The following is a 14,169-nucleotide window of genomic DNA, read 5'->3' as shown; positions in this document are numbered from 1 at the left end:
TGGAATGTGGAATGGAATGTGGAATGGAATGAGTAATGGAATGCAATGGAATTTAGAATGGAAAGTGGAAAGGAATGTGGAATGGAATGGAACGTAATGTGGAATGGAATGTGGAATGGAATGCGGAATGGAAAGTGGAATGGAACGTAGAATGGAACGGAAAGGAACGTGGAAAGGGAAGGAATGTAATGTAGAATGGAACCTGGAGTGGAATGGAATGCAACGAGGAATGGAACATGGAATGGAACGTGGAATGGAATGGAATGGAATTGAATGGAATGGATTGTGGAATGGAAAGTGGAATGGTATGTGGAATGGAAAGTGGAATGGAACGTGGAATGGAATAGAATGGAACGTGGAAAGGGAGGGAACGAAATGTGGAATGGAACTTGGAGTGGAATGGAATGGAACGTGGAATGGAATGTGCAATGGAATGTGGAATGGAACGTGGAATGGAATGGAATGGAAAGTGGGGTGGAACGTGTAATGGATTGGAATGGAACGTGAAATAGAATGTGGAATGGAGTGAGGAAAGGAAATTGAAATGGAACATTGAATGGATTGGATTGGAATGTGGAATGGAATGTAGAATGGAATGCAAGGCAATGTGGAAAGGAAAGTGGAATGGAATGGCAAGGAATTTGGAAGGCAATGTGAAATTCAATGGAATGGAATGTGGAATGGAATGTGGTATGGAATGTAATGGAAAGTGGAATGGAACAGAATGGAATGTGGAATGTAATGCAAGGCAATGTGGAATGGAAAGTTGAATGGAATGGAATGGAATTTGGAATGGAATGTGAAATTGAATGGAATGGAATGTGGAATGGAATGTGGAATGGAATGGAATGGAATGTGGAATGGAATGAAATTGAATGAGGAATGGAATTTGTAATAGAATGTGGAATGGAAGAGAATGGAACGGAATGGATTGTGGAATGGAATGTGGAATAGAATGTGGAATGGAATGTGGAATGTATTGGAATGGACCTTGGAATGGAAAGAGGAATGGAAAGTGAAATTGAATGTGGCATGGAACGGGGAGAGGCATGGGCAATGGAATGTGGAATGGAACGTGGAATATCATGCAATGGAAAGTGGAATGGAATGTGGAATGGAATGGAATGGAACGTGTAATGGAACGTGGAATGGAATGTGGAATGGAATGTCGAATATAATGGCATGTGGAATGGAATGGAATGGAATGCACTAAATGAATGCAATGGAATGCGGTATGGAATGGAATGGAATGTGTAATGGAATGAAATGGGGAATGGAATGGCATGGAATGGAATGTGGAATGGAATGGAATAGAGTACAGTGGAATGGAATGTGGAATGGAATGGAATGTGGAATGGAATAGAATGAGGAATGGAATGAAATGGAATGGAATGAAATGGAATGGAACGGAATGTGGAAAGGAATGGAATGGAATGGAGTGGAATGTGAAATGGAAGAGAATGGAATGTGGAATGCAATAGAATGTGGAATGGAATGGAATGGAATGGAATGGGGAATGTTATGGAATGGAAAATGGAATGGATTAGAATGGAAATTGGAATGCAATGGAAAGGAATGTGGAAAGGAATGGAATGGAATGTCCAATGGAATGTGGAATGGAAAGGAGTTGAATGTGGAAATGAATGTGGAATGGAATGGAAAGGAATGTGAAATGGAAAGAAATGGAATGTTGAATGGAATGTGGAATGGAATGTGGAATGGAACGTGGAATGTAATGGAATTGAATGTGGAATGGAACTTGGAATGCAATGGAATGGAACCTGGAATGGAATGTGGAATGGAAAGTGGAATGGAAGTTGGAATGGAACTTGGAATGCAATGTACAATGGAAAGTGTAATGGAACATGGAATGGAAAGGAGGGTGGAATGGAATGTGCAATGGAATGGAACGGAACGTGGAATTTATCATGGAATGGAATGTGGAATGGAACGTGAAATGAAACGTGGAATGGAATGGAATGGAATGTGGAATGCAATGTGGAATGCAAAGTGGAATGGAATTTGGAATGGAATGGAATGGAATGGAATGTGGAATGGAAAGTGGAATTCAATGTGGAATGGAACGTGGAATGGAACGTGGAATGAAATTGAACGAAATGTGGAATGGAAAGTGGAATGGAATGGAATGGAATTTGGAATGGAATTTCTAATGGAATGGAAGGTGAAATCGAATGTGGAACACAATGGAATGGAAAGTTTAAAAGGAATGGAAGGCAATGATGAATGGAATGTGGACTGCAATGGAATACAATGTGAAATGGAATGGAATGGAATGGGGAATGCAATGAAACGGAATTTGCAATGGAATGTGGAAAGGAATGTGGAATGGGATGTGGAATGGAATGCAATGGAAAGGAATGTGGAATGGAAAGTGGAAAGGAATGTGGAATGGAACGGAAGGGAATTTGGAATGGGTGTGGAATGTAATGCGGAATGGAACGTGGAATGGAATGGAATAAAAGGTGGAATGGCATGTGGAATGGAATGTGGAATCGAATGTGGAAAGGAATGGAATGGAATGCAGAATGGAATGTGGAGTGCACTGCAATGGAATGTAGAAGGGAATGTGGAATGGAATGAGGAATTGAAAGTTGAATGGAACCTGGAATAGAACGTGGAATGGAATCGAATGGAATGGAACGTGGAATGGAAAGTGGAATGGAACATGGAATATGGAATGCAACGTAGAATGCGATGTGCAATGGAATGTGGAATGGAACGTGGAATGGAATGTGGAATGGAACATTAAAAGGAATGGAATAGAATGTGGAATGGAGCTTGGAATGGAATGGAATGGAACCTGGAATCGAATGTGGAATGGAAAGTGGAATGGAATGTGGAATGGAACTTAGAATGGAATGTACAATGGAATGTGTAATGGAACGTGGAATGGAATGGAATGGTAAGGGGAATGGAACGTGGGATGGAATGGAATGGAACATGGAATGGAACGTGGAGTGGAATGGAATGGAACGTGGAATGGAACTTGGTATGGAATGGAATGGAACGTGGAATGGAACGTGGAATAGAGCGCGGAATGGAAGAGAATCGAATGTGGAATGCAATGTGGAATGTAAAGTGGAATGGATTGTGGAATGGAATGGAATGGAATGTGGAATGAAATGTTTAATTGAATGTGGAATGGAACGTGGAATGGAACGTGGAATGGAACGTGGAATGGAAGGTGGAATGGAATGGAACAGATTGGGGAATGGAATGTGGAATGGAATTGAATGCAGTGTGGAATGGAATTTGGAATGAAATGGAAGGTGAAATCGAATGCGGAACGGAATGGAATGGAAAGTTTAAATGGAATGGAATGGAATGTTGAATGGAATGGGTTCTGCAACGGAATGCAATCTGGAATGGATTGGAATCGAATGTGGAATGGAATGGGGAATGCAATGGAATGGTATTTGGAATGGAATGTGGAATGGAATGTGGAATGGAATGAGTAATGGAATGGAATGGAATTTAGAATGGAAAGTGGAAAGGAATGTGGAATGGAATGGAACGTATTGTGGAATGGAATGTGGAATGGAATGCGGAATGGAAAGTGGAATGGAACGTAGAATGGAACAGAAAGGAACGTGGAAAGTTAAGGAATGTAATGTAGAATGGAACCTGGAGTGGAATGGAATGCAACGAGGAATGGAACATGGAATGGAACGTGGAATGGAATGGAATGGAATTGAATGGAATGGATTGTGGAATGGAAAGTGAAATGGTATGTGGAATGGAAAGTGGAATGGAATAGAATGGAACGTGGAAAGGGAGGGAACGGAATTTGGAATGGAACTTGGAGTGGAATGGAATGGAACGTGGAATGGAATGTGCAATGGAATGTGGAATGGAACGTGGAATGGAATGGAATGGAAAGTGGGGTGGAACGTGTAATGGAGTGGAATGGAACGTGAAATAGAATGTGAAATGCACTGAGGAAAGGAACTTGAAATGGAACATTGAATGGATTGGATTGGAATGTGGAATGGAATGTGGAATGTAATGCAAGGCAATGTGGAAAGGAAAGTGGAATGGAATGGCAAGGAATTTGGAAGGCAATGTGAAATTCAATGGAATGGAATGTGGAATGGAATGTGGTATGGAATGTAATGGAAAGTGGAATGGAACAGAATGGAATGTGGAATGTAATGCAAGGCAATGTGGAATGGAAAGTTGAATGGAATGGAATGGAATTTGGAATGGAATGTGAAATTGAATGGAATGGAATGTGGAATGGAATGTGGAATGGAATGGAATGGAATGTGGAATGGAAAGGAATGGAATGTGGAATAGAATGTTTAATGGAATGGAATAGAATGTGCAACTGAAAGTGGAATGGAATGGAGTGGAACATGGAATGGAATTTTGAATGGAAATTAGAGTTGAATGTGGAATGGAATGTGGAATGCAACATGGAATGAAATGTGAAATGGAATGTGGAATGGAATGGAATGGAATGTGGAATGGAATGAAATTGAATGAGGAATGGAATTTGTAATAGAATGTGGAATGGAAGAGAATGGAACGGAATGGATTGTGGAATGGAATGTGGAATAGAATGTGGAATGGAATGTGGAATGTATTGGATTGGACCTTGGAACGGAAAGAGGAATGGAAAGTGAAATTGAATGTGGCATGGAACGGGGAGAGGCATGGGCAATGGAATGTGGAATGGAACGTGGAATGTCATGCAATGGAAAGTGGAATGGAATTTGGAATGGAATGGAATGGAACGTGTAATGGAACGTGGAATGGAATGTGGAATGGAATGTCGAATATAATGGCATGTGGAATGGAATGGAATGGAATGCACTAAATAAATGCAATGGAATGCGGTATGGAATGGAATGGAATGTGTAATGGAATGAAATGGGGAATGGAATGGCATGGAATGGAATGTGGAATGGAATGGAATGTGGAATGGAATAGAATGAGGAATGGAATGAAATGGAATGGAATGAAATGGAATGGAACGGAATGTGGAAAGGAATGGAATGGAATGGAGTGGAATGTGAAATGGAAGAGAATGGAATGGGGAATGCAATAGAATGTGGAATGGAATGGAATGGAATGGAATGGGGAATGTTATGGAATGGAAAATGGAATGGATTAGAATGGAAATTGGAATGCAATGGAAAGGAATGTGGAAAGGAATGGAATGGAATGTCCAATGGAATGTGGAATGGAAAGGAGTTGAATGTGGAAATGAATGTGGAATGGAATGGAAAGGAATGTGAAATGGAAAGAAATGGAATGTTGAATGGAATGTGGAATGGAATGTGGAATGGAACGTGGAATGTAATGGAATTGAATGTGGAATGGAACTTGGAATGCAATGGAATGGAACCTGGAATGGAATGTGGAATGGAAAGTGGAATGGAATGTGGAATGGAACTTGGAATGCAATGTACAATGGAAAGTGGAATGGAACGTGGAATGGAATGGAATGGAGGGTGGAATGGAATGTGCAATGGAATGGAACGGAACGTGGAATTTATCATGGAATGGAATGTGGAATGGAACGTGAAATGAAACGTGGAATGGAATGGAATGGAATGTGGAATGCAATGTGGAATGCAAAGTGGAATGGAATTTGGAATGAAATGGAATGGAATGTGGAATGGAAAGTGCAATTCAATGTGGAATGGAACGTGGAATGGAACGTGGAAAGAAATTGAACGAAATGTGGAATGGAAAGTGGAATGGAATGGAATGGAATTTGGAATGGAATTTCTAATGGAATGGAAGGTGAAATCGAATGTGGAACACAATGGAATGGAAAGTTTAAAAGGAATGGAAGGCAATGATGAATGGAATGTGGACTGCAATGGAATACAATGTGAAATGGAATGGAATGGAATGGGGAATGCAATGAAACGGAATTTGCAATGGAATGTGGAAGGGAATGTGGAATGGGATGTGGAATGGAATGCAATGGAAAGGAATGTGGAATGGAAAGTGGAAAGGAATGTGGAATGGAACGGAAGGGAATTTGGAATGGGTGTGGAATGTAATGCGGAATGGAACGTGGAATGGAATGGAATAAAAGGTGGAATGGCATGTGGAATGGAATGTGGAATCGAATGTGGAAAGGAATGCAATGGAATGCGGAATGGAATGTGGAATGCACTGCAATGGAATGTAGAAGGGAATGTGGAATGGAATGAGGAAATGAAAGTTGAATGGAACCTGGAATAGAACGTGGAATGGAATCAAATGGAATGGAACGTGGAATGGAAAGTGGAATGGAACATGGAATATGGAATGCAACGTAGAATGCGATGTGCAATGGAATGTGGAATGGAACGTGGAATGGAATGTGGAATTGAACATTAAAAGGAATGGAATAGAATGTGGAATGGAGCTTGGAATGGAATGGAATGGAACCTGGAATCGAATGTGGAATGGAAAGTGGAATGGAATGTGGAATGGAACTTAGAATGGAATGTACAATGGAATGTGTAATGGAACGTGGAATGGAATGGAATGGAAGGAGGAATGGAACGTGGAATGGAATGGAATGGAACATGGAATGGAACGTGGAATGGAATGGAATGGAACATGGAATGGAACGTGGAGTGGAATGGAATGGAACGTGGAATGGAACGTGGCATGGAATGGAATGGAACGTGGAATGGAACGTAGAATAGAGCGCGGAATGGAATAGAATCGAATGTGGAATGCAATGTGGAATGTAAAGTGGAATGGATTGTGGAATGGAATGGAATGGAATGTGGAATGAAATGTTTAATTGAATGTGGAATGGAACGTGGAATGGAACGTGGAATGGAACGTGGAATGGAAGGTGGAATGGAATGGAACAGATTGTGGAATGGAATGTGGAATGGAATTGAATGCAGTGTGGAATGGAATTTGGAATGGAATGAAAGGTGAAATCGAATGCGGAACGGAATGGAATGGAAAGTTTAAATGGAATGGAATGGAATGTTGAATGGAATGTGTTCTGCAACGGAATGCAATCTGGAATGGATTGGAATCGAATGTGGAATGGAATGGGGAATGCAATGGAATGGTATTTGGAATGGAATGTGGAATGGAATGTGGAATGGAATGAGTAATGGAATGGAATGGAATTTGGAATGGAAAGTGGAAAGGAATGTTGAATGGAATGGAACGTAATGTGGAATGGATTGTGGAATGGAATGCGGAATGGAAAGTGGAATGGAACGTGGAATGGAACGGAAAGGAACGTGGAAAGGGAAGGAATGTAATGTAGAATGGAACCTGGAGTGGAATGGAATGCAACGAGGAATGGAACATGGAATGGAACGTGGATTGGAATGGAATGGAATTGATTGGAATGGATTGTGGAATGGAAAGTGGAATGGAATGTGGAATGGAAAGTGGAATGGAACGTGGAATGGAATAGAATGGAACGTGGAAAGGGAGGGAACGGAATGTGGAATGGAACTTGGAGTGGAATTTAATGGAACGTGGAATGAAATGTGCAATGGAATGTGGAATGGAACGTGGAATGGAATGGAATGGAAAGTGGGGTGGAACGTGCAATGGAGTGGAATGGAACGTGAAATAGGATGTGGAATGGACTGTGGAAAGGAACTTGAAATGGAACATTGAATGGATTGGATTGGAATGTGGAATGGAATGTGGAATGTAATGCAAGGCAATGTGGAAAGGAAAGTGGAATGGAATGGCAAGGAATTTGGAAGGCAATGTGAAATTCAATGGAATGGAATGTGGAATGGAATGTGGTATGGAATGTAATGGAAAGTGGAATGGAACAGAATGGAATGTGGAATGTAATGCAAGGCAATGTGGAATGGAAAGTTGAATGGAATCTAACGGAATTTGGAATGGAATGTGAAATTGAATGGAATGGAATGTGGAATGGAATGTGGAATGGAATGGAATGGAATGTGGAATGGAACGGAATGGAATGTGGAATAGAAAGTTTAATGGAATGGAATGGAATGTGCAACTGAAAGTGGAATGGAATGGAGTGGAACATGGAATGGAATTTTGAATGGAAATTAGAGTGGAATGTGGAATGGAATGTGGAATGCAACATGGAATGAAATGTGAAATGGAATGTGGAATGGAATGGAATGGAATGTGGAATGGAATGAAATTGAATGAGGAATGGAATTTGTAATAGAATGTGGAATGGAAGAGAATGGAACGGAATGGATTGTGGAATGGAATGTGGAATAGAATGTGGAACACAATGGAATGGAAAGTTTAAAAGGAATGGAAGGCAATGATGAATGGAATGTGGACTGCAATGGAATACAATGTGAAATGGAATGGAATGGAATGGGGAATGCAATGAAACGGAATTTGCAATGGAATGTGGAAAGGAATGTGGAATGGGATGTGGAATGGAATTCAATGGAAAGGAATGTGGAATGGAAAGTGGAAAGGAATGTGGAATGGAACGGAAGGGAATTTGGAATGGGTGTGGAATGTAATGCGGAATGTAACGTGGAATGGAATGGAATAAAAGGTGGAATGGCATGTGGAATGGAATGTGGAATCGAATGTGGAAAGGAATGGAATGGAATGCGGAATGGAATGTGGAATGCACTGCAATGGAACGTAGAAGGGAATGTGAAATGGAATGAGGAATTGAAAGTTGAATGGAACCTGGAATAGAACGTGGAATGGAATCGAATGGAATGGAACGTGGAATGGAAAGTGGAATGGAACATGGAATATGGAATGCAACGTAGAATGCAATGTGCAATGGAATGTGGAATGGAACGTGGAATGGAATGTGGAATGGAACATTAAAAGGAATGGAAAAGAATGTGGAATGGAGCTTGGAATGGAATGGAATGGAACCTAGAATCGAATGTGGAATGGAAAGTGGAATGGAATGTGGAATGGAACTTAGAATGGAATGTACAATGGAATGTGTAATGGAACGTGGAATGGAATGGAATGGAAGGAGGAATGGAACGTGGAATGGAATGGAATGGAACATGGAATGGAACGTGGAATGGAATGGAATGGAACATGGAATGGAACGTGGAGTGGAATGGAATGGAACGTGGAATGGAACATGGCATGGAATGGAATGGAACGTGGAATGGAACATAGAATAGAGCGCGGAATGGAATAGAATCGAATGTGGAATGCAATGTGGAATGTAAAGTGGAATGGATTGTGGAATGGAATGGAATGGAATGTGGAATGAAATGTTTAATTGAATGTGGAATGGAACGTGGAATGGAACGTGGAATGGAACGTGGAATGGAAGGTGGAATGGAATGGAACAGATTGGGGAATGGAATGTGGAATGGAATTGAATGCAGTGTGGAATGGAATTTGGAATGGAATGGAAGGTGAAATCGAATGCGGAACGGAATGGAATGGAAAGTTTAAATGGAATGGAATGGAATGTTGAATGGAATGTGTTCTGCAACGGAATGCTATCTGGAATGGATTGGAATCGAATGTGGAATGGAATGGGGAATGCAATGGAATGGTATTTGGAATGGAATGTGGAATGGAATGTGGAATGGAATGAGTAATGGAATGGAATGGAATTTGGAATGGAAAGTGGAAAGGAATGTGGAATGGAATGGAACGTAATGTGGAATGGAATGTGGAATGGAATGCGGAATGGAAAGTGGAATGGAACGTGGAATGGAACGGAAAGGAACGTGGAAAGGGAAGGAATGTAATGTAGAATGGAACCTGGAGTGGAATGGAATGCAACGAGGAATGGAACATGGAATGGAACGTGGAATGGAATGGAATGGAATTGAATGGAATGGATTGTGGAATGGAAAGTGGAATGGAATGTGGAATGGAAGGTGGAATGGAACGTGGAATGGAATAGAATGGAACGTGGAAAGGGAGGGAACGGAATGTGGAATGGAACTTGGAGTGGAATTTAATGGAACGTGGAAGGGAATGTGCAATGGAATGTGGAATGGAACGTGGAATGGAATGGAATGGAAAGTGGGGTGGAACGTGTAATGGAGTGGAATGGAACGTGAAATAGAATGTGGAATGGACTGAGGAAAGGAACTTGAAATGGAACATTGAATGGATTGGATTGGAATGTGGAATGGAATGTGGAATGTAATGCAAGGCAATGTGGAAAAGAAAGTGGAATTGAATGGCAAGGAATTTGGAAGGCAATGTGAAATTCAATGGAATGGAATGTGGAATGGAATGTGGTATGGAATGTAATGGAAAGTGGAATGGAACAGAATGGAATGTGGAATGTAATGCAAGGCAATGTGGAATGGAAAGTTGAATGGAATGGAATGGAATTTGGAATGGAATGTGAAATTTAATGGAATGGAATGTGGAATGGAAAGTGGAATGGAATGGAATGGAATGTGGAATGGAACGGAATGGAATGTGGAATAGAAAGTTTAATGGAATGGAATGGAATGTGCAACTGAAAGTGGAATGGAATGGAGTGGAACATGGAATGGAATTTTGAATGGAAATTAGAGTGGAATGTGGAATGGAATGTGGAATGCAACATTGAATGAAATGTGAAATGGAATGTGGAATGGAATGGAATGGAATGTGGAATGGAATGAAATTGAATGAGGAATGGAATTTGTAATAGAATGTGGAATGGAAGAGAATGGAACGGAATGGATTGTGGAATGGAATGTGGAATAGAATGTGGAATGGAATGTGGAATGTATTGGAATGGACCTTGGAATGGAAAGAGGAATGGAAAGTGAAATTGAATGTGGCATGGAACGGGGAGAGGCATGGGCAATGGAATGTGGAATGGAACGTGGAATGTCATGCAATGGAAAGTGGAATGGAATGTGGAATGGAATGGAATGGAACGTGTAATGGAACGTGGAATGGAATGTGGAATGGAATGTCGAATATAATGGCATGTGGAATGGAATGGAATGGAATGCACTAAATGAATGCAATGGAATGCGGTATGGAATGGAATGGAATGTGTAATGGAATGAAATGGGGTATGGAATGGCATGGAATGGAATGTGGAATGGAATGGAATAGAATACAGTGGAATGGAATGTGGAATGGAATGGAATGTGGAATGGAATAGAATGAGGAATGGAATGAAATGGAATGGAATGAAATGGAATGGAACGGAATGTGGAAAGGAATGGAATGGAATGGAGTGGAATGTGAAATGGAAGAGAATGGAATGTGGAATGCAATAGAATGTGGAATGGAATGGAATGGAATGGAATGGGGAATGTTATGGAATGGAAAATGGAATGGATTAGAATGGAAATTGGAATGCAATGGAAAGGAATGTGGAAAGGAATGGAATGGAATGTCCAATGGAATGTGGAATGGAAAGGAGTTGAATGTGGAAATGAATGTGGAATGGAATGGAAAGGAATGTGAAATGGAAAGAAATGGAATGTTGAATGGAATGTGGAATGGAATGTGGAATGGAACGTGGAATGTAATGGAATTGAATGTGGAATGGAACTTGGAATGCAATGGAATGGAACCTGGAATGGAATGTGGAATGGAAAGTGGAATGGAATGTGGAATGGAACTTGGAATGCAATGTACAATGGAAAGTGTAATGGAACGTGGAATGGAATGGAATGGAGGGTGGAATGGAATGTGCAATGGAATGGAACGGAACGTGGAATTTATCATGGAATGGAATGTGGAATGGAACGTGAAATGAAACGTGGAATGGAATGGAATGGAATGTGGAATGCAATGTGGAATGCAAAGTGGAATGGAATTTGGAATGGAATGGAATGGAATGGAATGTGGAATGGAAAGTGGAATTCAATGTGGAATGGAACGTGGAATGGAACGTGGAATGAAATTGAACGAAATGTGGAATGGAAAGTGGAATGGAATGGAATGGAATTTGGAATGGAATTTCTAAAGGAATGGAAGGTGAAATCGAATGTGGAACACAATGGAATGGAAAGTTTAAAAGGAATGGAAGGCAATGATGAATGGAATGTGGACTGCAATGGAATACAATGTGAAATGGAATGGAATGGAATGGGGAATGCAATGAAACGGAATTTGCAATGGAATGTGGAAAGGAATGTGGAATGGGATGTGGAATGGAATGCAATGGAAAGGAATGTGGAATGGAAAGTGGAAAGGAATGTGGAATGGAACGGAAGGGAATTTGGAATGGGTGTGGAATGTAATGCGGAAGGGAACGTGGAATGGAATGGAATAAAAGGTGGAATGGCATGTGGAATGGAATGTGGAATCGAATGTGGAAAGGAATGGAATGGAATGTGGAATGGAATGTGGAATGCACTGCAATGGAATGTAGAAGGGAATGTGGAATGGAATGAGGAATTGAAAGTTGAATGGAACCTGGAATAGAACGTGGAATGGAATCGAATGGAATGGAACGTGGAATGGAAAGCGGAATGGAACATGGAATATGGAATGCAACGTAGAATGCGATGTGCAATGGAATGTGGAATGGAACGTGGAATGGAATGTGGAATGGAACATTAAAAGGAAAGGAATAGAATGTGGAATGGAGCTTGGAATGGAATGGAATGGAACCTGGAATCGAATGTGGAATGGAAAGTGGAATGGAATGTGGAATGGAACTTAGAATGGAATGTACAATGGAATGTGTAATGGAACGTGGAATGGAATGGAATGGAAGGAGGAACGGAACGTGGAATGGAATGGAATGGAACATGGAATGGAACGTGGAATGGAATGGAATGGAACATGGAATGGAACGTGGAGTGGAATGGAATGGAACGTGGAATGGAACGTGGCGTGGAATGGAATGGAACGTGGAATGTAACGTAGAATAGAGCGCGGAATGGAATAGAATCGAATGTGGAATGCAATGTGGAATGTAAAGTGGAATGGATTGTGGAATGGAATGGAATGGAATGCGGAATGAAATGTTTAATTGAATGTGGAACGGAACGTGGAATGGAACGTGGAATGGAACGTGGAATGGAAGGTGGAATGGAATGGAACAGATTGCGGAATGGAATGTGGAATGGAATTGAATGCAGTGTGGAATGGAATTTGGAATGGAATGAAAGGTGAAATCGAATGCGGAACGGAATGGAATGGAAAGTTTAAATGGAATGGAATGGAATGTTGAATGGAACGTGTTCTGCAACGGAATGCAATCTGGAATGGATTGGAATCGAATGTGGAATGGAATGGGGAATGCAATGGAATGGTATTTGGAATGGAATGTGGAATGCAATGTGGAATGGAATGAGTAATGGAATGGAATGGAATTTGGAATGGAAAGTGGAAAGGAATGTGGAATGGAATGGAACGTAATGTGGAATGGAATGTGGAATGGAATGCGGAATGGAAAGTGGAATGGAACGTGGAATGGAACGGAAAGGAACGTGGAAAGGGAAGGAATGTAATGTAGAATGGAACCTGGAGTGGAATGGAATGCAACGAGGAATGGAACATGGAATGGAACGTGGAATGGAATGGAATGGAATTGAATGGAATGGATTGTGGAATGGAAAGTGGAATGGTATGTGGAATGGAAAGTGGAATGGAACGTGGAATGGAATCGAATGGAACGTGGAAAGGGAGGGAACGGAATGTGGAATGGAACTTGGAGTGGAATGGAATGGAACGTGGAATGGAATGTGCAATGGAATGTGGAATGGAACGTGGAATGGAATGGAATGGAAAGTGGGGTGGAACGTGTAATGGAGTGGAATGGAACGTGAAATAGAATGTGGAATGGACTGTGGAAAGGAACTTGAAATGGAACATTGAATGGATTGGATTGGAATGTGGAATGGAATGTGGAATGTAATGCAAGGCAATGTGGAAAGGAAAGTGGAATGGAATGGGATGGAATTTGGAAAGCAATGTGAAATTCAATGGAATGGAATGTGGAATGGAATGTGGTATGGAATGTAATGGAAAGCGGAATGGAACAGAATGGAATGTGGAATGTAATGCAAGGCAATGTGGAATGGAAAGTTGAATGGAATCTAATGGAATTTGGAATGGAATGTGAAATTGAATGGAATGGAATGTGGAATGGAATGTGGAATGGAATGGAATGGAATGTGGAATGGAACGGAATGGAATGTGGAATAGAAAGTTTAATGGAATGGAATGGAATGTGCAACTGAAAGTGGAATGGAATGGAGTGGAACATGGAATGGAATTTTGAATGGAAATTAGAGTGGAATGTGGAAT

The sequence above is a fragment of the Pongo pygmaeus genome, chromosome 19 (assembly GCF_028885625.2).
Source record: "Pongo pygmaeus isolate AG05252 chromosome 19, NHGRI_mPonPyg2-v2.0_pri, whole genome shotgun sequence".
Lineage (NCBI taxonomy): Eukaryota > Metazoa > Chordata > Mammalia > Primates > Hominidae > Pongo > Pongo pygmaeus.
The sequence above is the reverse complement of the archived record's forward strand: the minus strand, read 5'-3'. Positions refer to the sequence as shown.